The sequence below is a fragment of the Fundulus heteroclitus genome, chromosome 16 (assembly GCF_011125445.2).
Source record: "Fundulus heteroclitus isolate FHET01 chromosome 16, MU-UCD_Fhet_4.1, whole genome shotgun sequence".
In the NCBI taxonomy this organism is placed as follows: domain Eukaryota; kingdom Metazoa; phylum Chordata; class Actinopteri; order Cyprinodontiformes; family Fundulidae; genus Fundulus; species Fundulus heteroclitus.
In genome coordinates, this window is record NC_046376.1 from 9491988 (window position 1) to 9510704 (window position 18717).

An 18717-nucleotide genomic window follows, 5' to 3' on the forward strand; every position below is an offset into this window, starting at 1 on the left:
AGCTTCTTCTGGTTCTCTGTTCGCCCCAAAGGAAAAAGGTTCTGTGTGACTTCATCCAAGAACACTTTCAAATGCCGATGGTTTTACTCAACAAATGCAAAGTTCCCACAGTCTCTGTGCGTCTGGTCCCACGGCTGTGAGGCGCGCAGCTTTCTCTGTATGCAGCCGGTTTGTTGAAAGCAAGCTGTTTTGATGTTTGGACTAGGCCATCCATCTTTAAGGAATGTATATTCCACACAAATTCTAATTCACAACCAGACTAAGCAGCTGTAAAAAAAAAAAAAAAAAAAAAAAAACCTAGCTTGCCTTAAACGCCATAACGCCTTACTCTAGCTTTTGGTCTTTAACCATCAGATTAGCTGAATCTAAATGCTCTCTGATAGGTCTGTTCCACATTAACCTCCTAAAAGTAAGGAATCTGAGGTGTCTGCAAATAAATCCTCCCTTAGCTTGCCTCAATTTCACACCAAATTAGTGAGCAGAGAAACAAATCTGAGTCGAAAGCTGAACAAAAATGTGTGCGTCAGTAGAGTTTGTGGGTTTCCTCCCAAAATCTATTTATTCTCCTTCAGCCAGACTGAGACACAAACACATTTACAAATGCATTTCTAAAGGAATAAAGCGCTAAACTCCCTCTGCGCTGTGCTAAGAAGGTAAGTCTCTAATTCTTTCTAGTAGCTAAAGATCTCTAATTCATCCTTTCTTTTTTTTTTCCTGTATCGAGAGTTTTACACATGTCCATGTTTATGCACAGACAACACGGAAGGAGTTTGATGTAAAGTTTTGTACTAACCGGACCTTATTGATCCTTGAGCCCGCTTGCCGAGGATGACAAAGTGGATCGGCAACAGAAGCACAAAAAGGTCAGGGTTGTCGATGTATTTTTGCATGAGGGATTGAGCATGGATGCTGCAATTTAAGAGCCATTTCAGCAGGAATACCACAGGAATTAATCATCTCGGATGTTTCAGGGACGGAGAGGCGGCGCGAACGTGGTTTATGTGGCATTCCAGAGCATGCATCATTCACTTTGGGGCCAATTCGGCACTGGACTGGCTGGATGGTTTGGAGACTCATTGTCTCATAAATACAAGGTTTCAGGTTTGATCCCTGGAACAGACAATGCGACTCGTCCTTGAGTGAGACAGAGACGCCCGGAGGACAGACTGTCAGCAAACGTCTGCAGAAAGAAAAGATGTGTGAGTTAAAGTGTGATTAATGTGATTGTTCTACCCGGGTTTTACAAAAAAAAAAAAATAGCAGACACCCAACTTCCCATCATCCCTGGCATCTTGATGAAAACTGCTGTTTTTTTTTTCCTCCTTTCTGCATCCATAGTAGAAAAGCAGGTCAAAATTTAAATAGCTGAAAATAGAACATCTGGCAGGGCCTTGTCAGTCAGCAGTGTGTAATGAAATATGGAAATTGGGGCGCTCTTCAAAGAGATGCGGGCCTCTCAGTGCCGTCCTGGGTCTCCAGCAGGCCCCTCAACATCCCCGACGGAGCCCCGCCCCCCTGAAACGTGTGCTACATTTCCAGGTGCTGCCGCTGTGGCCCCCGTCCGCCGCCAGTGCCAGCTCATTAGTGCTCAAAGCCTGGTGGAGCTGGCAGCTGGCATCATTAGACTTCAAACCGGCTTCCGACCCAGGGTGCCGCCACGGGGAGAGACCGCCGGCTCATCCGCCTGCCAACAGCTGATTAGAGCCATGCTGACACCAGAAACCACATTCTAACAGCATTTACACACCACCAACTGAACCCAAGCACCAGCCTCTGCAGAGATTCACCACCAAAACTGCCCAAAGAGCCACTAGAGGCTAAAAAAACATAACCGTCGTGTGTAAGAACATGTCTGGTTACAGAGTGGGAAGGGTGAGCAGGACCAAAACCCTAACTCTCTACTTTTTAGGGCCATCCTCAGCAACTATAGAGACAAATTACAAGGGGCAGTTTTTTCTTTTTTTAAGTGAGACTGTGTGGGGTAGTAACCAGCAGTCAGTAACCTACCTACAGCAGCACTTTGGACCATATGAAGCCCATCACTGCAACTTGAAAGAAGAATCAGAATCAAGTTTATTGGCAAGTAGGTTTGCACGTAGAATGAATTTGACTTCGTGTTGATGGTGCAGACAAAAAAATAAAATAAGATAAAATAAATGGATATATATACAGAAGCTATTTACACTCAGTAAACTGTTCGTTAATGTAACGCAGAAGCAAGGTGTTGTCAAGTTGTATGTCATAATTATGAGATATAACATGTTGCCCACCTGTAGTTTTTGTTACTGTTGGGTTTTTCATGTGTTTGATTATGGTTCCTGTTTTTGTTTGAGTCACATTTTCTTCTTTAGCAACGTGTTGTCTTCCTGTTCCCTTCAACAACAGCTTCTCAGTTGCTTGTTTTTTTTTTTAGTTTTGGTCTTGTATTTCTAGTCAACTAATTTGCTTGGTAGTGCTCTCTTTGTTAAATGTTTCTATTCTGCACCTATCTTCCTCTTTATTTGTTAGTTTTGAGCAATTCCCCTAGATTTCTGTTCCTCAACAGCTTCGGTACATCAGTTAAACAGCCTCAGCTGCTCCTTATTTCAGGAAAAACCCTCCAAGGATATAAACCTTCTGCTGTCCTCAGTTCTGATTTTCCTGGAAGGCTTAAATCCTTGGTGGCGCTTGATTGCGAAGCAGTTAACATGGGATTACGCAATCCCATGTTAACTGCGCTGGCTTCCATTCTGTGCATGCATCTTCCTGTCTCTAGATCAAAAATTCAATTGTTCAAACAGTTATGAACTGATTTTCCACAATTTATTATATGTGGATTACGAATGGTGTTTTGGTCATTAAACTGTGTACAGGTAACATGTTTTCGTGCTGCTGGGCGATCATAAAAGCCAAAGAACTGGTTGTAGGTGAGGCCGGCAGTTCCTTGGCCTCTAGGCAGGGGGCGCTCAAGGAGCACCGCTCCTGATCCCAAACTAGAGTGACAGCAAGTTACGGATTTAATATTAGCAAGTTACGCTAAACAAGAAAAGCACTAAAAAGACTTTAATCATACATCCGGAACAGGACTGATGAAGGAAGGCTTTCCTCCCTGGCAGTGAGCTCCACTGAGACTGAGAGACTTTTAAAACTGAAGAAGATAAAGAGAACTTTTACCGGATGGTGACCGATATTTTTGTTCAGAAAGAGCGCTGCATGGACTTCATTTATAAGTAGAGGTAAGACAGCGATAATTACTCATGTTTTGTTTTTGTAATGTTACAAAGGCAGAAATCCATCATAACTCATAAACTGTTACCAATCAAATGACAAATAATTTAGTTTTATTTTTTTCATCAAAGAACCAATATTTTTTCCATGTCTCTTAGTGAATTGATTTGGCTCAATCAGTCTCCTTCAGCACTTTGCAATGAGTCTACTCTGTAGAGCGTATATATTTGTAAATCTGACTCTGATGACGTCAGTACCTCACCAGCTATGAACCCTACCGCACGTGACTGCACTCTGGTTATGGGTGGCCATTACGATGATGGTCAATTAACACAAGCAAATGCTTGAAACCAGTAGTCTGCGTGTCATTAGTCTACACAGTTTGTTCCACTTAGTGAATTGAGTTAATGGAATAAACCTTTGACTAATATTCTTTATCTATTGAATATGACAGTATGAAAAATGTTTAAACCCTTTCTTCCATGTTTCTCTGTGTTATGAGGCTGTTTTATTCTTATTTGCCAAAACAAAGCTAAATGGATTTTGGCCAAAGCGCTGGACTTGACAGATTGAAAAGCGTTTACGATCTATACTGTTTTCATCTATATTTTAGCAAGGAATTGAAAAATGGAGTCTACAAAATGGGATATTGATATTTTATGGAAACACTAAAGCTGATAAAAGTTGGGATAAAGTAGCTTTGGGCTGAACTTTATCAGCTTCTTTTTTCCCTTGTTCTTTGAATCCCTTTTTAACAGACACTTTGTCTTTTAATTTGGGAAGGAAACATGCAGACAAGAAGTCTCTGTTTTTCCACTGAAATACATTTTATGAGTACATAAATGTGTGCAATTTAGGCTTCTAATGATTCATTTGAGAAAATAAACTCACTGTTACTTGAACAAATGTCCCTGAGCAGGTAGCAGAATATTTAAAAACTCTTTTATCAGAGAATCTAAACTAGTTTTATTTCGTTTGGTGAGGCTTTCCAACTGAAGGATCTTACCAAGGGGGTGGAGTATTGAAGATGTAAGACTACCTCCAAATACAGATAATTATATTATTTTAATGATTTAATTATATTAATTAAATTATTTTAAAATTACCTTAACCAAGAGATGTATTTCTGATGGCAAATGAGACAGGCATGTCTCAGAGGATAATGAAACAATGCTAACAGAGTATCATCAACAACCACCACCACAACAAACAATGATTACTTTCTGTTTTATTTAGCTGTTTTACTAAAAATGGCATGTCAGAAATGATTTATGCCCTTTTGAGAAATAATGCATGTCTTTATACTTTATTAATTCTGTACTGGCATTACAGCAATCAATTGTTTCTTTTATTTGTTGATCAGATTTTTGCACGTTTTCTGTTGTATTGGTATTTATCTCTGGTGAAGAGCGCCAAGTTTTGGAGGTTGGAGGGCCTCCTTGCAATCACCCTAATCTTTAGCTCACTCCACAGATTGTGGACTCTGGCTGGGCTGGGCCAAAACATTAATATTAATACCACCCAGAAGAAACAACAACACCAGACCCTGCATGGATGAGCAGGTATAGATAATGGATATATGTTTTGTAAAGTTTGCATGAAGTTACATATGTTTATATTTTTGAATGCATAAGAAATGATGGATGAGTAATGAATAACGTCGCAGGAGAAGGGAAGGGTTATAATATGTTTGTACGCCTGCGCACTTCTTTTAGTTTGTGAATATTGTAAATTAGTAAATATTGCTGTTCCTGTGTGCTATGATGCTCGATGAAATTTTGAAATGAAATGAGCCTAAACATGGCAAGATGGCTGAAATCTGGACCCCGAATGGATAAAGCAGGCTAACATTAAGCTTTTGGAATGGTTCAGACCTCTGGTGGTCTCTGGCAGTTCTTATTCTGATAAGACGGACCAGATACAATATCATTGCTAAATTAAAACAAATGGGGTGCAAGTTTATGTTTGAGGCTATTTGCGTAATCTGAGCTGTGAATTAAGTAAAATGCACAATTGCTTCAAACTTGCATGCCCAATTCCTTGTTTTTTTTCCAGATGCACTGAAGATGAGCCCTGTATGAGCATGTCATCCTGAAAAAGGACGATTCAGATGCATCCTCAGAAGCCCAAACACCAGGTGACATTAATGCCCGCGGTGCGTACAGGTAAACCTGCATCAGCGCAGAGAGGACACGGTGCAGTGGGAACACAATCCCGTCTGATTTTCTTTACGCGCTGTCGAAAAGGACTGTTGGCAACAGTTTGCTTCTTGTTTTCCCGTGAAAACAATGATGAAATAAGATTTAATTTGCACTCGCTCGCTCTCAGGTTTGTGGCAGAGCGTCTTTATCTTGGCAGACTGAAGAGATGCACTGGAACGACAGCCCCAACAGGGAAACATTCCGGTTTGAGCCCGGCTGTTATCCGATTGAATCCCTGCGTGTCTGTCCCTTTCCCTCCCTTTAAGCAGAGATCTGGTAATTCCCACAGTGCTTGAGTCATGAATGATAATGGCTTACATATTTGGCAAAGAAATCGGTCTCTTTGGATTCATTTCATGTTCTGCAATAATTGAGAAGCTTCTTTTGTTGCTATTACCAAACCTTTTATCTGACAGCTTTTACACATCCCGCAGTCTTTATATTTTCACAGTGGGCCAGTCGAAAACTCATTTCACTTTTCATGTGGTGGGAAAATCTCCTGATATTACCCATTAAATCAAAGTATTAGCATAGTACAGAAAGGCTTAACAGAAACCTGAAAGGCAGTGGAGGAGAGGTCTGAGTCTGTCACTTTCTGAGTTATTTACCTTGATGAAATTTTTCATCATCTGTAATTGTTTAGAGCTGTGGATGAAATAAAGCTTGAGGAAAAATATAAGATTATTTCATTCAGATCAGAAAGGAATCTGTTTTTCGTTACCTTAACAGCATAAAATCTATTGATGTGCCCCAAATATCTCGTTGGGCTTAAAAGAAGCTCAGCAGCCCAGAGGAGAAAAGTGTCAGTTCTGTGGATCTTGATGTAAGAACATGATTTTTAAGTCAGCAATGTTGCTACCGAAACCCCAAAATATCAAGGCTGATTGTGAGTAAAGTAGGAGGAGATAAGAATTTGTTCATCTGAAGGAAAAACACCAAGTGGGTGGAAGTTTCTTTTTCCATCTGGATGATTTCGTCTGAACTCAAACTGTGTGTGCGTGTGTCTCCAGCAATCAAACATGCAGGAGGTTAATGAGAAGTCCAGAGTGGAACAAGTCGTTTGGATGGCTCGCTCCTTCAAAGAATCCCTAATGAGCTCTCCGCGTGCCTTCGTTAGGAACCTCGCGCGCTGATTTATCACCAAAGTAGAGACACAAAAGGTCACCAGTCGACTGCATGACGGAGTTGGGCGCTCTGTTGTTTTGACATGACTTTTTGACCCCGGCACCTTCCATTTACGATCCTCTCCCCGCTCATTCTGTCCTGAAGCACCCGTGGAAAAAAACACGCAGCACCGTGTCAGCGTGCACAACACTGCATATTTGGCAGTGGTCCCTCAGCCCCCTCCCTGGAAGCCTCCGTGAAAAATTAGTTGCTTACACGAAGACCCGCCGTCTCGATCATTTCAAAGCCGTTAACCTTGAGGGGTTTTTCGTCTGAGGACAAAAATGCCTTCAGATTCAAAGCACGCATGCAGTTATGGTTCTGAGCCACACGGAGGCAGCAGAGTGTTTGTGGGAGGGTGAGACGGCGAGGAAGCCTCCCCCCCTGTCTGTAAGCAGTTGACCCCAGCAGTGATAAAGGGGCCAAGGCCAGGCCCGGTCTGTATGTTCCCATGGCACGGTGCCTTCAGACCACAGTGGGGGGGACACAGGCATCTTGAAGAGGAAACCTGGAGGACCAGAGCAAAGCCTTTGGACTCCATCTGTCGCTTTCGCCGCAGCAGAGGCGAGGGAGACGGGGGTGTGGGGGGTGGGTAGTCTGAGACAGGTGGGCCAACCCCCCACCAGCTGGTGCTGCATCCAGCATCTGGCTGCAGCCGAGGCAACTTCCCCGTCTCCTCATCATCCCGGTGGGCTCGGCCAACTCACAGCTTCCCATTTCTCTCCTCAGACTCCTTCCATCGGCTGCTTCTCAACTTTATTATCAGCGACCCTCGATGGAGCTGCTCGATGGAAAAAAAATACGTTTTTAAACGTTTTCTGCGCTTCGGCACTGATGAAAGATTTTACACTGAGATCTGCACAGCGCTGCTGATGCTGCTGCGGCGCGGATCAATGGCAGATCAATAACAGCATTAACAAAGCAGGCGGTTAGAAATGAAAGAAGAGTGTATGCTTGGAAAATGAAGGGAGAAAAACACAGAATCTGTTTTGTCTTATTAATGCAAAACCTCAACATATATTGTTTTATGGGTATTTAAAAAATGCCTTTGAAGTTGATTTCATCTACTGCACGTTTTATTTAAGTATGTAGCATCCCCTTACTTTGAAAACATATATTTGAACAGGATTGTAGTAGATTACTACAATCATAGATTACTTTAATAATTACATGCAAATATTATATACTGATGTAGTCAGAACTGTAAATTTTTATGAGACATTCACATCTGTAGGACTTCTTCACATTGCAGCCACAACCTTCACTGACTTTATAGGGATTTTATGTAATAGGTCAACATATTGCCTAGTAGTGAAGTGGAAGGAACATTGTACTTTATCAATATATATATATATATATATATATATATATATATATATATATATATATATATATATATATATATATATATTAGAAATTTATTTCTGAACTTTGTGTGCGTATTAGTCAAACTTTTTAGAAACACCTTTCACTGTAATTACAGCTGCAAGTTGTTTTTGCCATGTTTAGTATGATGCTGCCACCAGCGTGTTTTCAGCACATGTTGTCAGGTCTGTGTCTTCAGGGTGTTGGTGACATGTTTGTTGCATGAAAAAAGTTCAAAAAGTTTAATTTCTGTCTCACTTCAACGTTGGTTGTCCTATCTCATAAAATCTTAATAAAATACGTTGAAGGCTGTGGTCGTAATATGACAGAATATAAAAAGGTTCAAGAGCTATGAGTTACTTATTTTTATGTAAATGAAGAACAGTCCTGATCATTTTCAGCCATTTCTGCCCTAAATTTCTCAGCAGATCAATGTAAGTTTTAGTTTTTTTTTTTTTTTGGCTCTGAAAGAAATCGGATCCAAGCTTGTGAACTCTACCAGGGTGAAATAAAGCGCCATAATGGCAGCGCCGACTTCCTAATTCTTCCGCGTTTCTGGTGAACCAGGCAATTTAGTTGAAAATTGATACAGGAATGGGGATACAATGTTGAACAAGACAATCCAACAAGTCTGATTAGGCACTGTGCAGCCAATTAGGCCTACTGGCTCCCAGCTGAAGTCTGGTGAACAGCAACGACAAGCACATTAGCCTACTGAGGAGCTTTTCTGTGTATCCCGTAACATGATTATGCCCCTGCTGTTCCATTTAATCTGATTTGTGGGAGATTTTGCTTTCTTTTTAAGTACAGACATGCAATAAAGGGCATCACGCAGCATATGGATCTGCATTTCAGTCACATTCATAACAGCTGGCCTGGCTTTGTTGCTCACAATAGATATAAAAAGCAATTCACTTGCTGCTAGATTGGCACAAATAAACTGGTAGTAGGCTCCTTTGTGCAGGAGAGCAACCAAATTAAAGATATCTTGGATTTTTGGGAGGTTTCTCACTGAAGAACCAAAGCTATGGTTTTTACTCAAGGTTTCTGTAGAGGTAACAGATATTTTATGGTCGTGGTGAAAAAAAAAAGCAGCATTCATGTTTGTATAACAGCAGCAATGGTTACTGGTGCAATTAACCTAATCAATATGCAACAAGTTTTTATTCACATAAAAAAAAAATCAACATTTCTTTCTGCTTGAAACGTGTTTTATCACCTGAGTCTGAGTTTCCCCGTGCGTGTCCCTAAAGGACTGAATTCATTATTCAAAAACACCACCGCCCACACAGTAATGACAGTCCCTATGATTTGTTTGTGCCTTGATATTAGCTCCATTGCTGCAAATTGTTTGTGTCTGTTTCCTGCTGGGGTTAATCTCAGCTCTTTGGGGACTCCGGTGTCCATCTATTCACCATGATTAGCCTTAATAGATGTGCAGTTGGATCCCGCTTGAAGACCCCAATTGTTCTCGACAAAGCTTTAATATCTTCTTTTGTGAACACACATTTATCTGGAATAATGTTTTCTTTTCTTCCCTGATGGCTGCAGGCCCACTCACAAAAATCTGAACGTGCATATCAATATTCGGTCCTCACAGAAAGTGTCTGCGTTGGGCTTATCATTGCAGGCTAGAGTGCACATTTACACCTATATGATGTCAATTTGTATTTTTCAGAAGCAGTGAAAGGACAATTGGGTACCTCTGTGTGTGATGAGTAACACTATGCAACAAATAGGATCTGTAACGGCTCCAAATCAACACATTCCTGTTTTCTCTTTTCTTCTTTTTTTTTTTAAATATCTTGGATAATGATCCTCACAGCAATAAATAATACGTGACTGGCTTCCACATTCTGAAGTCTGAGGAAGTTAAATGAGGTGGAAACATGTATTTCAAGGTGTGATAACACACCTCCGCGAACACATAGTTCTAATACAGATGTTCTGGAGCGTTGGATTTCTTCATACCCGGAGAACAAATTACATTAGTTGAAAATGGGCTGAGTATTAGAATAGAAAGTTCTGAAACCCAAGTGTATTTCAGAAATTACACGCATGGAGACAATATTCTGATGTTTCAGCAGCTTTTAAATCAACAAATCTCTAAAGCTCATTTAGACCTGCCAGTGACTTTGATTTAAATCTTAAGGAAAACAAACATGAAAAGTGAAATTATGCGAGCCACGAATTATCCGGGCACTGGAAAAAGAAAGAGCGTTGTCTTCTAACGATAGGATCACACACTTCATGACACCAAAAATATGATCTGTTCTTCTGTGGGTTCTAAAATTATTTAACACTACCCTTTAGGGCACACAACCACACAGCATATTTTAAATCGTTGTTTTTAGTGAGCAAAGATGAAACCCTAATCGCACAGCTGTGTGTGGAAAAAACTAAGTGCACCCCATAATTGAACTGCTCAAACTACCACCTCCAATTAGTCTCAGTGGTAGTTTTCTGTCTACATTTATCAGGCTCAGTTGTGATGAAAGCTCTGTTAAGATCTGCTCCATCATCCCAACCATGTTGAGGTCTGGACTTTGACTGGGTCATTTCACAATCTTGACTATATTCTTTTTAGCCCTGACTTTGGAATATTCTGTTATACAGAGGAGTTCATGGTCAACTCAGTGTCTGCAAGGCACCCATGACTCTGTAACAAGCCCAAATCATCAACCATCTACCACTCTGCCTGACACTGTGAGACATGCTGTTTGGGTTTCTCCAAACCTAAGTGGCGCTGAAATATTCTTATACAGCCGTTAAAAGCCTTACATTCTCAATCTTCCTGTAATTGTGCCAGCTGTCAGGCTGAAGGAGGAGGCCTTTAAGTCTCGGTTGTCCTTGAGAACTCCTGAAGCACCTGACAGGTGGCCAGAAGGACTGTAGCTTCAGTGGTTGCTGAGGTAAAAACTCAGGCATGGGAAGAATTTGGAGAGACTATGGAGGGAGAATTTTCACTTGCTTTAATGAAGATCTGGAAATCCGTCCGGACTATTCCAAGCTATCCCAACCTGTGCGGACCCGGACTGAGAAAATCGTTGGGTGGTGGAAAGGTCACTTTGACGATCCCCTCTATCCGGTTACCAAGTCCTCCGCGGAGCAGGCAGTGTTTCAAGACTCTGGGAAATGCCATTTCATTACCGTTGCAGTGGACATCAAGGTATTTAAAAAGCCCCCTGGCAGCAGGGTGCTAGGTGGGGATGACCCTGAGGTTCCACTGAAGGTCGAAGCGCCTTGGTGCAGCTGCGATTGCGCTGGCGATTGCCGTTTCTGTAAAATACGCAGTTGTTCTATTTTTGCTGCCTGCTTCAATGACCGTAGCAGAGTGGATCGTTCAGGCAGGAAGTGAGCTGATGAAAAGCAAAGAGGATCCGGTCAAGTTTACACGTAAAAAACTAAATGTGCAGACTTTGGATCCCATTTTACTGAAAAACTAAATATTTGAACCCAACCATGATAGCTCCAAAGAAAACAAGGTAAGGCGATTAGATAAGGAGCAGGCACGTGAGACGCAAGTAGTTCTGGCCAAATAAACCATTTACTGGTTTATTGCTCTATTTAAAGCCTGCAAGTACATGAGTACTGCGTGATGCCGCAATCCTCGCGTGAGCCGAGCGCAAACACGCAGAGGCGCTCCGTTCTACTCGCACTCCCAGTGGAATAGGATGCCTGGCAGAAAACAAGATGGCCCCCACACCACTTCCACATTCAGGGGAACCTCGGGGTTTTTGCAAGCTCCGCACATTGTCCTCTTAAATGTCGCATGGAGGATCGGGACAACACCAGAAGCAGACTGGGGTTGTGGATCCAATCTTTAACAAAGGGGACCTTTGAGTTCCAATTATTCCTTGTAACCTTGAATCTAGGAGGAAATGTGCGGCTATTGTCCTGGTTGTAAAAAGGTGGACTAAATCTTTACCATCGTGGAATTGCTGAGGGGGTCATGGGAGTACGATTCTCCAGTCTATATGTGTTTTGTGGATCTGAAGAAGGCCTACGACCGTGTCACACTACTGTGGATAGTGCTGCGGTAGAATGGGGTATTTGAGTAGCTTTTGTGAGGTATCCAATCTTTGCATTCCCAATGCAAGAGCTGTGCCTTTGTTCTTCCTTGACTGGAAAAAGGTGGACTTTCCCCTCTGGGTTGAGGGTTAGTCTCTGGCTTTAGGGGAGAAGTTTGTGTATCTTTGTGTCCTGTTCACCAGTGATGGTAGGATGGAACAGGAGCCGGACAGACGGAGTGGGAATTCCTCTGCAGTAATGTGGGCGCTGATCCGGTCTGTTGTGGTGAGGAAAGAGCAGAGCCACAAAGCAGAGGTGTCAATTTACCGGTCCGTCTCTGTTCCGACCCTCACTGATGGAAACGGAGTATGTGTCATGACCTCAGGAGATTATACTGATTTTTTTTCTGGTGAACATTAAACAGTTGTTGTTATTTTTAACCTAACAAACACCCTTTTCGCATATTAACTGGAAATGAAATGGACAGCTGCCCTGGTACAGTATTTTTAAGTGTGTCTTCCTGGTCCTGTTGCCCCTGTAACCTTATCTCAGATAAGCAGAAGACAATGGATGGATCTAATTGTACCATGAACCGTATCATTGAACGTGCTGAGTGGTGTTGAGGCTGAGATTGTTGCTATTTTTTGTTTGTTTGTCCTTTTAGTTCACAACCACTCCTGGAAAGGAGTCTTACACGTTTTACACTCGTGAATTAATACTCTTCTTTCAGAACAATGGCTCTCTGTTTGTTTGGAAATGCCCACATAACTCCTATACAATGGCAGCAACATTTGCGTCTCCAAGGGGCATTGCTGATGTCGTTCCATTTCCGCATTGTGTCAACAAACACTTTAAAGTTTAACTTTTAAAGAGGAAGTCCCACTAATGATTTTTTTATTTTTTTTTTTAGAAATCCAAGTGCATTCAATTAAAATCAAAACACATCATGCAATAAAAACTACCCAAATCCCTGGCTACAAATAATAATAAAAAAGAAATACAGCTACTACTTGTTGTTCTTCATACACATTTAAAGAAAACCATATGCTAAAAGCTTGCAATAAAAACCGCAACGCATTGAAAATATAAAAATTAGTCTCACATGTGGTGTCAGTGCACTCTTCTGCGCTGCTTCATTTCCACTATAGTAGAGGAGACAGATGTCCTGAATCTCCCCCCTTTCACATTTTTATAAGAGATCTAATCCCATTGCTAGTTATTGCCTTCATTTGTCTCCTGTATTACCATTACTGGAGGAGATTGGCAGTCCCTGGAGAAAACCTTTTTTTCTTTTTTTTTTTTTTTTGGCAGGCCCTCTTCCTTTGCTTGAAATGTGTGAGCCAGGCGTGATGGAGGCGCCTCCTGGCACTGCATGGTACCTATCTTCTGATCATCTGTTATCTCTGACTGAACATATTGGATTATTGATTCAGAGAGGGAATGTGTTTTCGTGGCCTATCAAGGTTTTCCACACTTGTCTATGTGAGCTGAACATGCACGCTGAAGCCGTCACGTTGAGCTTAAAGGTAGGAAAACTAAAACCTGGTTTGCTTCTCTTTCAATGCTTCTACTGTATGTTACAAATTGGCGCTGTCTGTGGTGCTGAATTAGATTTATGTTTCGCATTGCCTCTGCACCAACAAAGTGGAAATACACTATATTTTAAAACATGAAAGACTGAAGCACTGATTTACCAACAGAATCTTTTAGAACAATGTTGTAAAAACAATGTAATTATATTTTTTTCACATAGATTTATTAATTAGTTTTTTCAGCTGCAATTTAACAGACCTGCATATATAATTAGGAGCTGAATGATTGATTGGTAAACGTCTCAATAGTTGCAGATCTACTAAATATCAATAACAATGTACAGATGTTTGAAACTACCCTCAATTTATGCTTTTATTTCAAAGAGACAAAATTTTCATGTAAGCTTTCAAAGTTGCCCGTGCTTTTGGAGGCTTTTCCAAAGTTTTAATTTGGCAGATTTTTAACTAATTTGGACCTGCAGACCTGATGCCTCACCAAACACTGCTCGTTTTGCAGTTTGTGCATAAAAAATGTGCAAACGCTAAAAGTAATGGAAAAAAAAGAACATTATCAGATAAATTACAGTTTTGTGCAGAATTATGAGTCCTCTTACAGATTTCTAGTTTTTGCTTTTTTTTTTTGCTACACTTAAATATTTCATCTCAACAAACATGTATATCAAACAAAAGATGACCATGGTAAATTCGGCCTGTTTAAGTTGAACTGGGTTTAGATGACAATTTGAAGGTCACAAACTGATGTTGTGGACATTTGCCTTCAGGATCTTATGCTAAAGAGCAGAATTCATGGTTCTATCGTGCTTGTTTGTTCAGGTACGGAAGCACCATCTCAGTCCCAGACCATCACACTCCCACCACCATGTCCACCACCATGTAAAGCTCCATTTTTGTCCCATCTGTCCACAGAATATTTTCCCCAAAAGGGATGGTGGGCGATCACCTGGATGTGTTTTGCAAAAGGTGATACGGACCTTTGTGTTCTTTTAGGTCAGCGAACAAAATACAATAGAAATTTTGAGCTTAAAGAAATATCTTTAAATTATTACATAAAGATCTCACACATTAAAAGTGAAGTAAAAATAAAAAACCTGAACTTGAAGCCTTTTGTTTTTTTACTTTTTCTGTAAAATTGCTTTAACAGTCTCCTCTAAATTAAAAGCTCCTCACACCAAATTTAAATCACTGTGTGTGCAATCAAGACAGTGCAATGAACAAGGAAAGCTGCGGGAAGATGAGCAATATTAAAGGTACTGCTTTTATGGTTTCTCAAGAGGCTCTACGAATTAGGACAGCCTGAAGATCAGCAGGAGGAGAGAGGAGGAATCTGTCAACAGGAGGAGAGCAGGAGGGAATAAGTGGCAACAAGGCAATGAAGTTTATTGATATTTCTCCTGCCTTTTGTGTGTGTTACATGCGTCTGCGCATAAGTGTGTGTTCGTGCGGTTAAAAGAGGCAATGAGTGAGAATTGGAGAGATTGACCAGAGACGCCAGCCCTGCTTTGGTGCCAAGTTGCATTAATTGTGTATCAGTAACTGCCTTTCATTCCTCCAGTCTGAGGCTTCAAGTGATGTTTATTTCACAAACCACAAAGAAGAAGCGGCTCAGTGGTGTCAGTGTTTGGTCTAAATATGGGTTCAGACCAACATGTTTACCACCTCTAACCGGGTTTATTTAAACATACACAACTGCAGTTAAAATATAAACATACAAGAACCTGTTCTGTTGTCTGCTTTTGCAAACTAGCTTTATGCTCACTTATTAGGCAGAGGCCGCAGGCACAATAGTAGATCGTCTTTAATTAGATTTCAGTCAGTCTGTACAGTAGATTTCAAATGTATAAATTCCTGTACGCAAATGTTTTTTTCCCTAAGCTGACTCTAGATGATTGCAAGCGCTAATGTATATTCATGAACAGGGAATTGGTCGAATCGCTCCTATGCGATGTCGTCTCTGTCGCTGATTGATTTAATCAGGCAGACATTGCTATTCATAACCAGTGATGGAGATGGGAAATAAGAGGCTGTCTTTCTGTCACAAAGTTGGGTCAAATCTTTAGTTTAAGCACCGCTTTTATAAATCCATCAGATGGGTGAACTGGCTCCCGCTGTTTGAAAAGGCAATTTACGGCGCTTTTCAAAAATATTCACAGCCCCTTGAACTTTTTCACACTTATAACGTTATTTCCACAGGGTATAGTGTGTTTTATATGCATGCTTAGACACATTGAACTGATGAAAGAAAAAAAAACATCCGTCCGTTTTCTATTCCCTCTTCTCTGTGCGGGGTTGCTGAGAGGCTGGTACCCATCTCCATGGGTCATTGGGCAAGAGGCGGGGTACACCCTGGACAGGTCTCCAGTCCATCGCAGAGAATACCATGCACACACACACATAAGGGTGATTTAGAGAGACATTTTAATCCTACCCATCTAGTTTTTTGGACTGTGGGAGGAAGCCAGAGTACCTGGAGAGAACCCACAGATGTACAGGGAGAACATGCAAACTCCATGGAGAAAGACCCCAGGCTGGGGTTCAAACCCAGGACCTTCTTGCAGCAAGGCAACAGTGCTTCTAAGAAAAAAAAACACCTTTGATTGCAATTACAGCTACAAATCTTTTTGGGTATGTTTTGCCCATTTTTCTTTGCCCCTGAGGGCCTACTGCCCTGCATGTTGTAAATTTGGCTCCAGCACAACTTCTTCAAACCATCGTCTTTCCTCCTCAGCATGCTTAAATGCTGCAGAAGTCTGATGATCGCTTATCCATTTAAAACCAGGTTAGTGGCAACTGGCAAACACCTAAAACATGCAAGACAGTGTTTAGTGAAGACCAGCGTTTGAGAACTTATCTTCCAGGATAGTCCTGCATTTAGCTCCACCCAACCTTTCTCCTCTTAATGATGAGTATCACCACAGCCTGATGCTGCCACCACCTTTTTATACCACCGTTTTCACCATTCAGAAGGTCAGGTCTGCTCAGAGGCACTCGGGTCAGAACCAGGATAACTGGGAGGGAAAAAAAATAGACTCACAGAGGTCAGATTTTGACTCGGAACAAACTGAGAAATTCTGCTTGGAGCCGGTCAAGTACTACGCTGGAAGCGATTAAGAACTGATGCCCTCCTCCTGGTTCCAGCTCCTTATAAAGGTCCTCTAATTAGCAGAGATAAGGAACACCTGCCCATCACAGCCTGCAGAGAGGAAGAGAGAAGAACCCAGAACAACACAACCTGCACACACAACCGTGAGTATGACAGATGATGCATTCAGGGTAACTTGTCAGTGTTTTTTTTCTTCACACAACATTTTGTATGCAAGACAAAACGCTGGATTATGGTCTAAATTGACAGCAGTTCCTCATGTTTGCTGTGTCCTCTGTCTGCTTGTAACAAACTTGACTCAGAGTTTCCTTTAAACGATTTCTCCTTGCCACTCTTCAAGAGGGAATAATAATGCAGTTTTTTCTTACATTCTTTTTCTGTTTTTTATGGCACTAGTAACTTGTTTTTCTTTAAGTAGGCTGACAAGAAGCAGGGTTTGAGAAAGGGGAAGGCCTGCTGTGAAGGACCTCAGGTGGCAATCTAACCCGGGCCAGCCGCGTGGAGGACTAAGGCCTCTGTATGTGAGTCGTGCTCAATACCCCTGCACCATCAGAGCACGGCCAGTCTTTCCATTTTCAGATTGCACAGTAATCTGTGAGACATTTAAGGCTTGGGATATTGTTTTATAACCTTGCTTAAGACTCTGCTTTAAGCAATTCACAGCTTTGTTCCTGTCTGCCGTGTTCCTTGGTCTTTATGAGGCCTTTGGTTCACTAATGCTCTCTAACGAACTTCTAACAGCTTCACAGCTGGATTTAAACTGACAATAAATCACAAACAGGTGCTCCCTGTTTACTATTCAGGTGACTTCAAAACGCAATTGGATGCTTTCCGCCACCAAGGAGGCCGAAAACAAATGTTTGATTTGATTAGGGTTTTAGGCAAGATTTTTATTGCCTAAAACCCTAATAAAATACCCCGAGGTTGAAGGTTGTAACTAAATTGGAGAAAGTTTGGGCGGTGTAAATGCAGTCGCTCATCTTCCGTTCACAGACAGGAACAAGCATCTCCTTCCTCCCCTGATTTATCCCCTGGCTCTGTGTTCTTTTTCATGCACACGCTCTCTTTCCTGTTACATGAGCTGGTGGCGTGCTGTCTGGAAGCTGTTAAAGCACCGGGGACCTGCTCCGACTGTCCCCGGCTGTCTATATGAATTAGTAACACCGAGTAGCAGTAACGCTCGTAGATCACAATCTCAGGCACCGTAGCATCTGTGCACATCTGAGCACATCAGCATGAGTCTGAGAGTCCTTGAACTTAGCAGGGAAGTCGCCCTAAGGACACTTGCGACTGTCAGACAATCTGTTCAGAGATTTAAGCTACAGAAAGGAGCAACATGTTCTTTTATATTACCTGCATACCATGTCGCACTAACTGAAGTCAAGCTTCTGAAATGATCTTTGCCATATTTTCTTTTGCAGCATCAGGGGCCGTGTGTTTGTTTGTTTCCCATCTCTTCCCACCCCACAGCCTCTTTTCCGCCTGCAGTCAAACAGAAGCATTGCCAAGAACAGCTTTGTTGGCCTGCTCAGGATTTACATACGTAAATGAGAGACCATGTTGCCTGTAGATCTGCAATTAGACAAACAGCTGAAGATCGCTATCAATGTCAATCTCTATTACATTACCAATTATGGAGTTTCTGGAGCGCTGATTTATGTTTCTAACCCCAAAACCTCATTTTTACTGCCCGTTGCTAACTGGTTGAAGTCTTCAAGGATTCAGTTATCAGCATTGTTAATGGTTTTAAGATGGAAAGAGTTTATCAGTTTGTGCACAGTAAAGGCATTTACATTTTCACTTAAAAATGCCACATTTCAAAGTAAAAGTTCAGACAAAAGTTTGAGATTTCTGACAAACAACATTTTATGAATGAATTTGCGCTAAAAAAGCCAAATAATAAGTATGTTTTTCTAGTTAAAAATGGCAAGACTTACAATGTTCAAATACATTTTCTAATTATTAAAGTTATAAATCCATAACAGCTTAACTTCATTAACACTAAAACCACTGACACTTCCCTCTACTACTGAAGCAACCAGATCGATGTCCCAGAAGTGTAACTGACCTTATATTAAACTATGATTGGTGGGTGGCTTTGCAAACATGCTCATTT